General features: G+C 38.7%; 1 protein-coding gene and 1 non-coding gene across 4 annotated transcripts in view; one reads left to right on the forward strand and one right to left on the reverse strand.

The window, feature by feature from the left end:
- The window catches only part of GULP1 (GULP PTB domain containing engulfment adaptor 1), a 315,347-nt gene that overhangs the window by 45,184 nt on the left and 254,514 nt on the right, over positions 1–15,649 (forward strand). The gene's annotated exons all lie outside the window — the stretch shown is intronic.
- Positions 12,520–12,626, reverse strand: LOC122454071. The gene has a single exon (XR_006273291.1). It is a non-coding gene; the product is annotated as a U6 spliceosomal RNA (small nuclear RNA).

The raw sequence follows: 15,649 nt of genomic DNA on the forward strand, positions 1-15,649 counted from the left end.
TGGAAGACTTGCATTGCTTTTTTTTTTTCCCCCAAACAACAGCTAACATCCCTCTGGCTTGAATTTTAATGACTGCATATAACTCTCTTTGAATGTTATTGGGAGCTCTGCCCTCAAGCCTATGAACAGTGGTTTGGAACCAGAAGGTTCTCTGAGACCTTTCCTCAAGACCAGCTGCAATTCTGATGTGACCGCTCATTGTTCTGGAAAAAGCAGCTTATTTAACCCATTTAGCCACCCTGTGGACTGTCCCTATACAAAGCTGTTTCTGTCCCTCATGGGCAGGGACTCCAGGCCCAGCTGTGGGCCGGCTGAATTAATCAAACGGCACTTAGCCCACATTCCCTAAAGACTAGCAGATTGCTATGTAGACTCCGTTCTAACAGCGTGACCTTCTGGCCTTTGACATGACAGCGGAGATCAGAGACCTGTTTGAGAGGACTGCTTAGGAAGAATGTTCTCAAAGGTTTATTGGTGAGAAATGTGAATCTACATGTCCTGTGCCTTGTCTGAATTTGTAATCAACATTTTCAAGCACCTGGAATTTAATAATCACTGAATGTGGTGCTGACTTTTGTTTTGCTTAGTCTCAATAATACTTTACCAGATACTTGTGTTATTTCTGGTCTACAGAGACAGAAACAGCCTGCAAGGATATAGGTGTCTGACAGTTTCGGAAGACTAGTGGGTTTTATCTCTGGCTGCATATTGGGCTTATCTGAAAAGCTTTTTTAAAATATATGTCCCTAGGTTTAGGGCAGATAAGTTAGAATAGAATCCCTGGAGGTGCCATTTTAAAAATAAACAAAACACCTTCCCAGATGATTCTAATTTGCAGCAAGAGTTGTGAACCTTTGTCCTAATTTTCCTGACACTCATCCTTTACCAAGGTTTCCCAGGCAGCACTAGTGGTAAAGAATCTGCCTGCCAATTCAGGAGACGCTGGAGACATGGGTTCCGATCCCTGGGTTGGGAAGATTCTCCTAGAGGAGGAAATGATAATCCACTCCAGGATTCTTGCCTGGAGAATCCCATGGACAGAGGAGCCAGGCAGGCTACAGTCCACGGGGTCACAAGGAGTTGGACATGACTAAGCGACTGAGCATGAGTAGGAGCATCCCTTATCAAATTCTGATCCTGCATCAGCCACACATGCTTGAGTTAGAAACTTGTTAGAAACCCAGACTCTCAGGACTCCCCAACCTGATGTATCAGAATCTTAATTTTTAAAAAATCCCTAGGGAACTTCCTATTTGTATCATCTTTGAAACTTCCCTATAAATCTAACATTCTTCTAAAATTAAAAGTGTTTATTAGGAAAAAAGAAAATCATCTTTGGGATACAAAGATCAAAACCTTCCCTCCAGTAGCTCAGTCCAGCAAGAGAGAAGCTTATTAAAAGGCAGTTTGCTAAGAGCTATAATGGAAGTAATGTAGAAAGTGCTGTCACTTTATGGAAGGAAATGAAAAATGCTCTGTGGAGGAATTAAAGAGAAAATCGCCTGGCTCATCTGGTGAGGTGTGGGTGAGGAGGTTTCTCCCCACTACCTTCAGCATTGGGTTGGTGTTTTTGGGGGAGCTATGGCTTGGATAGCTGGAACACAAGGCCTCTCGCCACTGTGTCATGCGCCCCACCATGCCCTCTGCCTCTGCGGCAGTGAGCATCCCTGCTGTTGCCACATTTCTGAGGGTGAGTTCTATGGAAGGAAGGCTACCAGCTTCCTTTGCCTTCATATCCCCTGCCCTGGGGCACTGGATCCCAGGCCTCCTCCTCTGACTCAGGCAGAGCACCAGCCACCTCATAAGCACCTTTTCAGCCAGGGTCCCAAGGGTGTTGTTTCATTTACCCAGGTTGCATAATGAAGATGATGCAGAGGAGAGCCACAGCTGACTCTGGTAATCTTGTTGCAAGAGTTAGAAAACATCCTTTGTGAGATCAAGCCCTGAACCTTCGGAGTGGGAGTACTAACTCCAAGACCCTAGACTACCAGAGAACTAACCCTGGGGAGTATCAAATAGTGAAAACTCACACAAAGAAAACCTCTTGAATGCAAGAGGCATCACCCAACCACCAATAGCACCCTGTGCAGGATGCCTCATGTAAACAAAAACAAAGCAAAAATACAAACCAAATCATCAGCATACAGGATTACCACCTCATCCAGCCTTCATCAGAGGAAAAACAAACAAACAGACACTCAACACAAATCTCACAAATCTTACACAAACCACTGGACCAACCTTAGAAAGGCAGAAACCAAAAGGAAGAAAGAATTCAACCTTGAAACCTGGGAAAAGGAGACCTCAAAAACAATAAGTTTACAAAAAAAATAATAATGAAAACTCAGAGAAATACTATGCAAATGAAGGAACAAACTAGAAACACAGAAGTCCAAATAAATGAAGAGGAAACAGGCGAACTACCTGAAAAGTAATTCAGAATAATGATAGTAAAGATGATCAAAAACCTTGAAAACAAAGTGGAGAAAATGCAAGAATCAATTAAAAAAGACCTATAAGAATTGAAGAATAAACATACAGAGACAAACAACACATTTACTGAAATTAAAAATACTCTAGAAGGAATAAATAGCAGAATATCTGAAGTAGAAGAATGAATCAGTGAGCTGGAAGATAAAATGGAAATAACTTCTGAAAAGCAGAATAAAGTAAAAAGAATGAAAAGAACTGAGGATAGTCTCAGAGACCTCTGGGGGAATATCAAATGTACCAACATTCGAATATAGGGGTCCCAAAAGAAAAAGAAAAAAAGAAAAGGTATGAGAACAGTGAAGTGAATATAGTTGAAAATTTCTTCAACATGGAAAAGGAAATAGTCAATCAAGTCCAAGAGGCACAAAGAGTCCCATACAGGATAAACCCAAGGAGAAACATGCAAAAACACATACTCATCAAACTAACAAAGACTAAACACAAAGAATATTAAAAGCAGCAAGGGAAAAGCAACAAGTAACATACAAGGGAAACTCCATATGCTTAATAGCTGATGTCTCAGCAGAAACTCTGAAGGCCAGAAGGGAGTGGCAGGATATATTTGAAGTACTGAAAGGGAAAAATTTATAACCAAGATTATTGTACCCGGCAAAGATTTCATTCAAAATTGATGGAGAAATAAAAAGCTTTTCAGACAAGCGAAAGTTAAGAGAATTCAGTACCACCAAACCAGCTTTACAACAAATTTTAAAGGGACTTATGTAGTCCAGAAATAGAAGAAAAAAGATGTACAAAATCAACCCCAAACAATTAAGAAAATGGCAATAGGAAGATATAGATCAATAATTACATTAAATGTAAATGGATTAAATACTCCAACCAAAAGACAGACTGGCTGAATTGATACAAAAACAAGACCCAAATATATGCTGTCTATAAGAAATCCACTTCAGACCTAAAGGCACACATAGACTGAAAGTGAGAGGATGGAAAAATATATTCCATGCTAATGGGAAGCAAAAAATCATGCTGGAGTAGCTATCCTCATACAAACAAAATAGACCTTAAAATAAAGAAGATTACAAGAGATAAGGAAGGACACTATGTAAAGATCAAGGGATTAATCCAAGAGGGAGACATAACAATTTTAAATATCTATGCACCCAACATAGGAACACCTCAATATATAAGACAAACACTAACAGACATAAAAGGAGAAATTGACAGTAACACAATAGTAGGCGACTTTAATTCCCCACTCACACCAATGGACAGATCATCAAAACAGAAAATTAATAAGGAAATACAAGTCTTAAATTATACATTAGATGAGATGGATCTCATTGACATTTTCAGGACATCCCATCCAAATGCCGAAGAAAACACCTTCTTCTCAAATGCACATGGAACATTCTCCAGGATAGACAACATCTTGGGTCACAAATCAAACCCCAGTCAATTTAAGAAAATTGAAATCGTATCAAGCATCTTCTCTGACCACAAAGCTGTGAGACTAGGTATCTATTACAAGAATAAAGTTGTAAGGAACACAAACACATGGAGATTAAACAACACATTTCTTAAATAACCAGGTTACTGAAGAAATCAAAAGGGAAATCAAAACATTTCTAGAAACAAATGATAATGAAAACAACTCAAAACCTATGGGATGCAGCAAAAGCAGTTCTAAGAGGGAAGTTTATAGCAACACAGCCCTCCCTCAAGAAACAAGAAAAATATCAAATAGACAACCTAAATTTACACCTAAAACAACTGGGGGAAAAAAAAATCCCAAAATTAGTAGAAGGCAAGAAATCATAAAGATCCAAGCAGAAATAAATGAAAAAGAAATGAAAGAAATGATAGTAAAGATTAATAAAACTAAAATCTGGTTCTTTGAGAAAATAAAATTGGCAAACATTTAGCCAGACTCATCAGGAAAAAAAGACAGAAGAATCAAATCAACAAAATTAGAAATGAAAAAGGAGAGGTTATAACAGACAATGCAGAAACACAAAGGATTATAACACACTATTATGAACATCTATATGGCAATAAAATGGATAACCTGAAAGAAATGGACAGATTTTTAGAAAAGTTCAATCTTTCAAGACTGAACCAGGAAGAAGTAGAAATTATGAACAACACAGTTGCAAGCACTGAAATTGAAGCTGTAGTCAAAAATCTTCCCCCAAAAGCAAAAGCCCAGGACCAGATAACATCACAGGAGAATTCTATCAAACATTTAGAGAAGAGCTAATGCCTATCTTTCTAAAACTCTTTAAAAAAAATTGCAGGGGAAGAAACACTTCCAAACTCATTCTATGAGGCCACCATTACCCTGATACCAAAACCAGACAAAGACAACACAAAAAAAGAAGACTACAGGCCAATATCATTGATGAACATAGATGCAAAAATCCTCAACAAAATTTTAGCAAACAGAATTCAGCAACACATCAAAAAGCTAATACACCATGACCAAGTTGTGTTTATTCCAGGAATGCAAGGATTCTTCAATATATGCAAATCAATCAATGTGATACACCATATTGAAAGATAAAACTGAAAGATAAAAGCCATATGATCATCTCAATAGATGCAGAAAAAGCCTTTGACAAAATTCAGCATCCATTTAGGATTAAAATTCTTCAAAAAATGGGTATAGAAGGAATCTACCTCAACATAGTAAAGGTCATATATGATGAGCCTACAGCAAACATTATTCTCAATGGTGAAAAACTGAAAGCATTCCCCCTATGATCAGGAACGAGATAAGGGTGTCCACTTTCCCCACTATTATTCAACATAGTTTGGAAGTCCTAGTTACAGCAATCAGAAGAAAAAGAAATAAAAGGAATCCAGATTGGAAAAGAAGTAAAGCTCTCACTGTTTGCAGATGACATGAACCTCTACTCAGAAAACCCTAAAGATAGTATCAGAAAATTACTAGAGCTATTCAGTGAAGTTAGCAAAGTTGCAGGATACAAGATCAATACACAGAAATCACTTGCATTTCTATATTTTTCTATGAAAAATCAGAAAAAAGAAATTAAGGAATCAATCCCATTCACCATTGCAACAAAAAGAATTAAATAGGAATAAACTTACCTAAGGAGTCAAAAGAACTGTACAGAGAAAATTATAAGACACTAATGAAAGAAATCAAAGACAACATAAACAGATGGAGAGATATTCCATGTTCCTGGGTAGGAAGAATCAATATTGTTTAAATGACTATACTACCAAACTCAATCTACAGATTTAATGTGATCCCTATCAAATTACCAATGGCATTTTTCACAGAACTCGAACAAAAATTTTCACAATTCGTATGAAAACACAAAAGACCCTGAATAGCCAAAGCAGCCTTGAGAAAGAAGAATGGACCTGGAGGAATCAACCTTCCTGACTTCTGATTATACTACAAAGTTTCAGTCGTCAAGACAGTATGCTACTAGCACAAAAACAGAAATATAGACCAATAGAACAAGATAGAAAAAGCCCATAAATAAACTCATGCACCTATGGGTACCTTATTTTTGACAAAGGAGGCAAGAATATACAATGGGGCAAACACAGCCTCTTCAATAAATGGTGCTGGGAAAACTGGACAGCTACGTATAAAAGAGTGAAATCAGAACACTAACACCATACACAAAGATAAACTCAAAATGGATTAAAGATCTAAATGTAAGAACAGAAACAATAAACCTCTCAGAGGAAAACATAGCCAGAACATTTGATGACAGAAAGTCAAACCAGATCCTCTATTACCCACCTCCTAGAGTAATGGAAATAAAAACAAAAGTAAACAAGTGGGACCTGATTAAACTTAAAAGCTTTTGCACAGCAAAGGAAACAGCAAGGTGAGAAGACAACCCTCAGAATGGGAGAGAATCATAGCAAATGAAACTGACAAAGGATTAACTTCCAAAATATACAAGCAGCTCATACAACTCAATGCCAGAAAAAAAAAAACAACCCAATAAAAAAGTGGGAAAAAGACCTAAGCAGACATTTCTCCAAAGAAGACATAGAGATGGCTAACAAACACATGAAAAGATGCTCAACATTGCTCATTATTAGAAAAATGCAAATCAAAACTACAATGAGATATCACCTCACATCGGTCAGAATGGCCATCATCAAAAAGTCTACAAACAATAAATGCTGGAGAGGGTGTGGAGAAAAGGGAACACTCTTGCACTGTTGGTGGGAATGTAAATTGATACAGCCACCATGGAAGACAGTATGGCGATTCCTTAAAAGATTAGGAATAAAACCACCATATGACCCAGCAATCCCACTACTAAGCATATACCCTGAGGAAATAAAAATGGAAAAAGACACATGTATCCCATTGTTCACTCCAGCACTGTTTACAATAGCTAGAACATGGAAGCAACCTAGGTGTCCATAGACAGATGAATGGATAAAGAAGTTGTGGTACATACACACAATGGAATATTACTCAGCCACAAAAGGGAACACATTTGTGTCAGTTCTAATGAGGTGGATGAAAACCTAGAACCTAAAGATAAATATAGTTTTCTAACACATATATACGGAATCTAGAAGAATGGTAGTGAAGAACTTATTTACAGGTTAGCAACAGAGAAACAGACATAGAGAATAGATTTATGGACACGGGGAGAGGGAAGGAGAGGATGAGATGTATGGAAAGAGTAACATGGAAACTTACCATATGTAAAATAGATAGCCAATGGAAATTTGCTGTATGGCTCAGGAAACTCAAAGAGGGGCTCTGTATCAACCTAGAGGGGTAGGATGGGGAGGGAGATGGGAGGGAGGTTCAGAAGGGAGGGGATGTGTGTATACCTATCACTGATTCATGTTGAGGTTCCACAGTAAACAGCAAAATTCTGTAAAGCAATTATCCTTTAATAAAGAAAGAAAGAAAAGAAGAAAGAAAATTGCCCAAGAAAGGTGACTTGAAGACATTCTGGGCACAGAGAAAAACACAAAGGACAATTCCTTTAAGAAAATTCCCTAATATGAAAGGAGTTTTAGAAAGAAACATAAAATTGGGCTTTGATGAAAATATAATGTTGAAAACACTGGTATATATTTTTAAAAAATATAAAAAAGATGATGCCACACCCCAAACTGAAGATTAGTGCCAGACTGGAGATAATCTAATAATTAAAGGAAGACTTTCTCTTTTTTGAGGAAAGCAAAGCGATTAAGGACAGTTAACCATTTATAGCTAAATTAGGGCTCCTGAAGAGGACTGGGGACAGAATTTTTCGGAAGTTCTCTCTTTTGGAAATTCTTGGGACCCTACTCTCTGGCATTTGTTGGTTTCTTTGAGGTGCTGTGCTTAGCTTCTCAGGGCCTTTGAGGCTGCTTGTTTTCTCTGCTGGGCAGGCTGACTTCTTTTTTTTTTTTTTTTCTTTAATTTTTATTGGCATATGGTTGCTTTACAATGTTATGTTATTTTCTGCTGTACCGCAAAGTGAATCAGCCATATGTATACGTACATTCCCCCGTTTTTTTGGATTTCCTTCCCATTTGTGACTCTTTATTCTCCCCATGGCTAAGTCCTCCTCTTCCTTCAGCTGGCATTCTGCCCAGAACTGCTTCCTCCAATTCACACTCCAGGTTGGGTACCATTCTTCTGGGTTCTTATAACATCCTGTATATGTCACATTATTGTCAATTTCCTTTTTGTCTGTTTATCTCATGGAAACAGTAAGTACCTTGAAGGCAGGGGTTTTCCAGTGGCTTCTGTGTCTCCAGAACTTCTCAAAGTTCTTGACTCAAGAAATTCTTAGAAATAAAATGAAAAATGAAAGCAATAGCCTATCTTTGCCCATAGCTGACAGTGTCAAGATGGTCTTGGAGATGGCAATAATGGATTACGAGGCCCTCACATTGATAGCTGGGGAGAAATTTAGAGACTTCAATCTGTATATAACACATGGCTGGCATATAGCAGATTCCCAATAAATTTTAGGTGAGGGAAAGAATGGACATTCTTATTTAATATACAAAGGCTCTGGCATAGATTATGTTAAGGATGTCTCTCCTAGCATATTGTTAGGTGAATATAAACTCAGACATGGATCTTTACTCATAAAGTAGCAATCATTTATGACTTAATTCTTAAAATTTTTTTATGAAAGTATAGTTGACTTACAAAGTTGATTTACAATGTTGTGTTAGTTTCTGGTGTATAGCAAAGTGAATCAGGTGTGTGTGTGTGTGTGTGTGTGTGTGTATTCTCATTTTCTTTTTCATTATGGTTTATTATAAGACACTGAATCTAGTTCCCTGTGCTACGTGTTCCCTGAGACTGCCTTTGAGTGTTTGAGTGTCTCCTGCGGAGGTGTGGGTCAGCAGGGGCAGGGGCTCTACGTGCAGCAGACCTGGGTATGACATAAGCCCTCTTAGAGGAGGTCACCATTAACCCCACCATAGAGCTGCCAGAACTTACACAAGACTGGGGAAACAGACTGTTGGAGGGACAAACAAAACCTTGTGTGCGCCAGGACCCAGGAGAAAGGAGCAGTGACCCCACAGGAGACTGACCCAGACTTGCCTGTGAGTTGCCAGGAGTCTCTGATGGAGATGTGGGTTGGTGGTGGCCTGCTACAGGGTTGGGGACACTGGAACCTTTTGGAGGAGATCACTGTTACCTTCATTACCTCCACCATAGTTTGGCTTCAGGTCAAACAAAAGGGAGGGAAACCAGTCCCTCCCCCAAAAGGGAGGGAAACTGGAAAGACCGTTTCCCCCTCAGTCAGTCTCTCCCATCAAGAAGCTTCCATAAACCTCTTATCCTTATCCATCAGAGGGCAGACAGACTGAAAACCACACTCACGGAAAACTAATCAAACTGATCACATGGACCATAGCCTTGTCTAACTCAATGAAACTATGAGCCATATCATGTAGGGCCACCCAAGATGGATGCATCATGGTAGAGAGTTCTGACAAATGTTGGTCCACTGGAGAAGGGAATGGCAAACCGCTTCAGTATTCTTCTTGCCTTGAGAACCCCATGAACACTATGAAAAGGCAAAAAGGACACTGAAAGATGAACTCCCCAGGTTGGTAGGTGCCCAATATGCTGCTGGAGAACAATAGAGAAATAACTCCAGAAAGAATGAAGAAAGAGAGCCAAAGCAAAAACAACACCCAGTTGTGGATGTGAATGGTGCCACATAGAAGTAAAGTCTGATGCTATAAAGGAGGAACCTGGAATGTTAGGTCCATGAATCAAGGTAAATTGGAAGTGGTCAAACAGGAGATGGCAAGAGTGACCATCGACATTTTAGGAATCAGTGAACTAAAATGGACTGGAATGGGTGAATTTAACTCTAATGACCATTATATTTACTACTGTGTGAAAGAATCCCTTGGAATAAATGGAGTAGCCTTCAAAGTCAACAAGAGCCTGAAATGCAGTACACGGATGCTGTCTCAACAACGATAGAATGACCTCTATTCGTTTCCAAGCCAAATCATTCAGTATCATAGTAATCCAAGTCTATGCCCTGACCAGTAATGCTGAAGCTGAAGTTGAATGGTTCTATGAAGACCTACAAGACCTTCTAGAACTAACACCCCAAAAAGATGCCCTTTTCATTATAGGGGACTGGAATGCAAAAGTAGGAAGTCAAGAAATTTGCCTGGAGTAACAGGCAAATTTGGCCTTGGAGTACAAAATGAAGCAGGGCAAAGGCTAGTTTTGCCAGGAGAATGCACTGGTCATAGCAAACACCCTCTTCCAACAACACAAGAGAAGGCTCTACACATGTACATCACCAGATGGTCAACACTGAAATCAGATTGATTATATTCTTTGCAACCAAAGATGGAGAAACTCTATATAGTCAGGAAAACAAGACTGGGAGCTGACTGTGGCTCAGATCATGAACTCCTTATTGCCAAGTACAGACTTAAATTGAAGAGAGTAGGGTAAATCCTTAGACTGTTCATGTATGACCTAATCAAATCCCTTATGATTATATAGTGGAAGTGACAAATATATTTAAGGGATTAGATCTGATAGACAGAGTGCCTGAAGAACTATGGACAGAGGTTTGTGACATTGTACAGGAGGCAGTGATCAAAACCTTGCCCAAGAAAAAGAAATATAAAGAGGCAAAATGGTTATCTGAGGAAGGCTTACACATAGCTGAGTAAAAATGAGAGGTGAAAGGCAAAGGAGAAAAGGAAAGATATACTCATTTGACTGTAGAGTTTCAAAGAATAGCAAAGACAGATAAGAAAGCCTTCCTTGGTGATCAATGCCAAGAAATATAGGAAAGAATAGAATGGGAAAGACTAGAGATCTCTTCAAGAAAATTAGAGATACCAAGGGAAGATTTCATGCAAAGATGGGTTCAATAACGGACAGAAATGGTATGGACCTAACTGAAGCAGAAGATATTAAGAAGTGGTGGCAAAATACACAGAAAAACTATACAAAAAAGATCTTCATGATCCAGATAATCACAATGGTGTGATCACTCACCTAGAGCCAGACATCCTGGAATATGAAGTCAAGTGGGCCTTAGGAAGCATCACTATGAACAAAGCTAGTGGAGGTGACAGAATTCCACTTGAGCTACTTCAAATCCTAAAAGGTGATGTTATGAAAGAGCTGCACTAAATGTGCCAGCAAATTTGGAAAACTCAGCAGTGGCCACAGGACTGGAAAAAGTCCCAGTCCCAAAGAAAGGCAATGCCAAAGAATGTTCAAAAAATCACAAAATTGCACTCATCACACATGCTAGCAAATTAGCTTAAAATTCTCGAAGCCAGGTCAACAGTACATGAACTGTGAACTTCCAGATGTTCAAGCTCAATTTATAAAAGGCAGAGGAACCAGAGATCAAATTGCCAACATCTGTTGAATCATAGAAAAAGCAAGGGAGTTCCAGAAAAATATCTATTTCTGCTTTATTGTCTACACCTTTTACTGTGTGGATCATAACAAACTGTGGAAAATTCTTCAAGAGATGGGAATACCAGATCACCTTACCTGCCTCCTGAGAAATTGGTATGCATGTTAAGAAGCAACAGTTAGAACTGGACATGGAACAATAGACTGATTCCAAGTCAGGAAAGAAGTATGTCAAGGCTGTATATTGTCACCCTGATTATTTAACTTTTATGCAGAGTACATCATGAGAAATGCTGGGCTGGATGAAGCACAAGCTGCAATCAAGGTTGCCGGGAGAAATATCAAAACCTCAGATATGCAGATGACACCACCCTTATGGCAGGAAACGAAGATGAACTAAAGAGTCTCTTGATGAAAGTGAAAGAGGAGAGTGAAAATGTTGGCTTAAAACTCAACATTCAGAAAACTAAGATCATGGCATCCGGTCCCATCACTTTACGGCAAATAGATGGGGAAACAATGGAAACAATGACAGACTTTTTTTTTTTTAGCTCCAAAATCACTGTAGATGGTGACTGCAGCCATGAAATTCAAAGACGCTTGCTCCGTGGAAGAAAAGTTATGACAACCTAGACAGCATATTAAAAAGCAGAGATGTTACTTTGCCCACAAAGGGCTGTCTAGTCAAAGCTATAGTTTTTCCAGCAGTCGTGTATGGATGTGAGATTTGGACTATAAAGAAAGCTGAGCTCTGAAGAATTGATGCTTTTGAACTGTGGTGTTGGAGAAGTCTCTTGAGAGTCCCTTGGACCACAAGGAAATCAAAGCAGTTAATCCTGTCCTGAATATTCATTGGAAGGACTAATGCTGAAGCTGAAACTCCAATACTTCGCATCCAAACACCTGATGCAAAGAACTGACTCAGTGGAAAAGACCATGATTTTGGGCAAGACTGAAGGCAGGAGAAGGGGATGACAGAGGATGAGATGGTTATATGGCATCATGGACATGAGTTTGAGTAAGCTCCAGGAGTTGGTGATAGACAGAGAACTCTGGTGTTCTGCAGTCCATGGGATCGCAAAGAGTCAGACACGACTGAGGAATTGAACTGAACTGAAGAGGATACTGAATATAGATCCCTGTGCTTACAGCATATCTTTGTTGTTTATCTATTGTGTATATGGTAGAAAAATGAGGAATGTTTCATGAGTTTTCATGGCATCCTTGCATAGGTACCATGATAATCTTCTTTATATTATTCCAATTTTAGTGTATGTACTGCCGAGGTTAGCAATTGCCTCCAGTTAATCTCCTGTACATGTTAGGTATTGGAAATGATATATATGTATAATGTACAATATGGTCACATTTAATTCTCTGAAAACCCTGTAAGGCTTATGTTAGGTTTGGGGACATAGATTTGAACTCAGAGGTGTATGATTGTAGAGCTCATGCTTTTTTCCTAATCAGTGTTCTTTCTGCTCTTCTCTGCTGCCTGCATTTCTTTAGGAAGCAGCAGAAGCTCCTTGCGTCTCTCTCTTCCCAGAAATTGCATGGTTTGGAATCCAGGACTTGCACTTTGATTATTAATTTGTTGTGTGACCATAGACAAAAGAAGTAGATGCTGTTCCTCAGTCTCCACATTATTAGATGGCCCTGTTTTACTATAGCAGGGGTCCATTTATTATGCAACCAATATTTAAAAGACAAACGGATACTGGACACTGTTTTAGGCGCTGAAGATTAAAAAGAACAGGAAAGGTCAGACAACACCCATAGAACTACAGAGCTTATATTATGGTGATTATGGCAATTGAGGCTGAAAATAAACAAGTAAAACAAAATCAAATAGTGATTAGTGCCAGAAAGCAAATAGAACAGGGTGACAAGAATGGATGGAGTAGATATGGGTGAAGATATCCATGGATGTGGTGGTTGGGCTATCTCCTTCAGGAAGTGACATTTAAGTGGAGACCTGTGAGTAAAGCAGACGTCAGCCATGAATACATTTGGAGGCTCAGATTTCTGGGCAGCGAAACACTCAAGGGAGAAATTCTAACACCAGAAGAGCCCTTCTTGTTGGAGGACCACTGAGTCCAGTGTGGCTGGTGGGAAGAGAGTAGGAAGAGATGAGACAGAGGTTGACAGGTCCAGATTATGGAGTCACAGTCAGTGGTATAGACCGTTTCTCAAATTCTAGCTTGCAGATACTCCACAGATATTCACGATAATGGTCTCACGTCTTTGATACCTTTGACATCTTAGATACTTCTTCCGACGTCTTTGCCACTTTTCACGTCTTTGGGAAAATCTTTCCTGAGGAATCATTTCCCAGAATAGAAGCCAGGATCTTGCTATCTCAGCCTCTTGTGCATCACGGACTTTTATGACCCAGGCTCTGTTGATCAGAGGTGCAGAGCTAAGTCTTCCAATCAGAAATTAATGACAAGAAACAGGCACCATGGATCTCATTCTGGCATTGATAGTGGCTGATACATTCCATCTACAGGGCCTGCCATACAGAGTTTCTAATACAGTATCTGGTGCATAGGTGTTAGCAAAAAGGACTTTAGTGAGAATGCCTGGTGATGGTGGGGTGCTAAGTACACAGGGCAAGTCTGATGCTCTTATTTCAGTACTGTTTCTGACTGCAGAGCTTAGTTCTTTGGTCATTGTGGAGTTTTTGTGAGTCTCTAATCACCTTCCATACATATCTTTTTACTTAAGTTTACTAGAGTGCATTTCGGTTTGCAATTCAGAGCCCTGTGCCAATGACCCCAACTTGAAAATAAGAATCAGAGAAATTTACTATCTATATCTGAGAAGAATAAGATCTAGAGATTCATTTCAGCTTTAAGTTCTTGGGTGAATTAGTGGCCAAATGTTACCTGGAGATGTGAACACTGCTTATTTCAAAACCCCATTTCTCATATTTTTATTTGTAAAACTAGTATTTGTAAATGTATTCCAGTAATGAAAGCCTACTTTATTCTTTGCAGACATTAATGGGAAGACAGACTAATTATTCGGGTTTTTTTTCTGGAAACTTCTTTATTGATCTCCCTTAACTTAAAGAGCAGGATGTGGTTGAAAGATGCTACTTTCCCATTAGACTTAATGGGAAAAGCTCTCTCCAAGCTCCCAGATACATCATTGATGAGGTATACATTATCTTGGACAACTCACTAAGAGCCTCCCTTCCCCCTTATAGGTAAAGGTAAATAATTAATTATTAATGACAATCTTAAACGTATATGCATTTTAAGAAAAATTTTTGGTGTCTGTTTAATTGTCATTAGTTCAGTAATACATGTAACTAGTCTTTTATGAGGTCTCCTGTGTTGCATCTGAGAAAGGGCTTCTGAAATTCAAGTGGTTCTTAATAGCTGTGCAGAAGAAAGGTGAAAATATGTTTATAATTATCACACCCCCATCTGTTCTGTAATTGTGCCAGGCTATTCTCAGAAGGGTTGTTGTAGTTTCTTCTCTAAAATGGATTTCCGTTTTTCTGCCACTCTGGCTGTCTCTCCACTCTGTGTTGAAGTTCTGAGTCTTTACTAACTCGTATTTTGTTTCTTAGGATGCATTCTTTTATTTGTACCTAAATTTGTTTTCTTTTTCATTGACATGTCAATTGGATGCAGTGCTTGTCACGATGATTGTACTAGGGAATAAAATCACATCTCCAACATCTCAGTAGGTGAAAATGATTGTTTTTTCTTGGAAATATTTCACATATTGTTTACCCTAATGGGAAATGCTCTTTGCTACAAATAAGAGGCAAAGACGTACCCAGTTTTCTTGTTTAAAGGCCTTATCTCCCATGACACCAGTATACATATTTAAGAGTACTTACTTTATCAATTGAAAAGCATATTTTTGATTCAGTGTCTTTATGGGACATTTAATCACTAGGCTTATACATATTTAGTTAGGTTTTGCCTTTGCCGGTGAATTTTTAGAAACTTCTTGCCTTGTTTATGCTTTGCTGGTAAATTTTTGGTGAATACGTTTACGGTCACTTGAATGTTATTATCTAGGGATATTCTCTTTATGGATTTAGAGACACAATACCTAGGATGGAAAATTTTCATTCTGGAATATATTTTCTGGTTGTCACTATTCCTCCTTTTGTCTTAATACATACATGGTACACATTTTAAATTATGCATTACAGCTGGAGATGTGTGCTTGTTGTCTCATCAGGAAGATTTTGAGAAGTTGAAAGGAAATCTTTTAAACAGACATTGCTAGGTGATGGGAATATGATGGTTTATTATTTTATTATGTTACTTTATATATGTTTGATTTTTTTCT

The sequence above is a fragment of the Cervus canadensis genome, chromosome 15, assembly GCF_019320065.1.
Source record: "Cervus canadensis isolate Bull #8, Minnesota chromosome 15, ASM1932006v1, whole genome shotgun sequence".
NCBI lineage: Eukaryota > Metazoa > Chordata > Mammalia > Artiodactyla > Cervidae > Cervus > Cervus canadensis.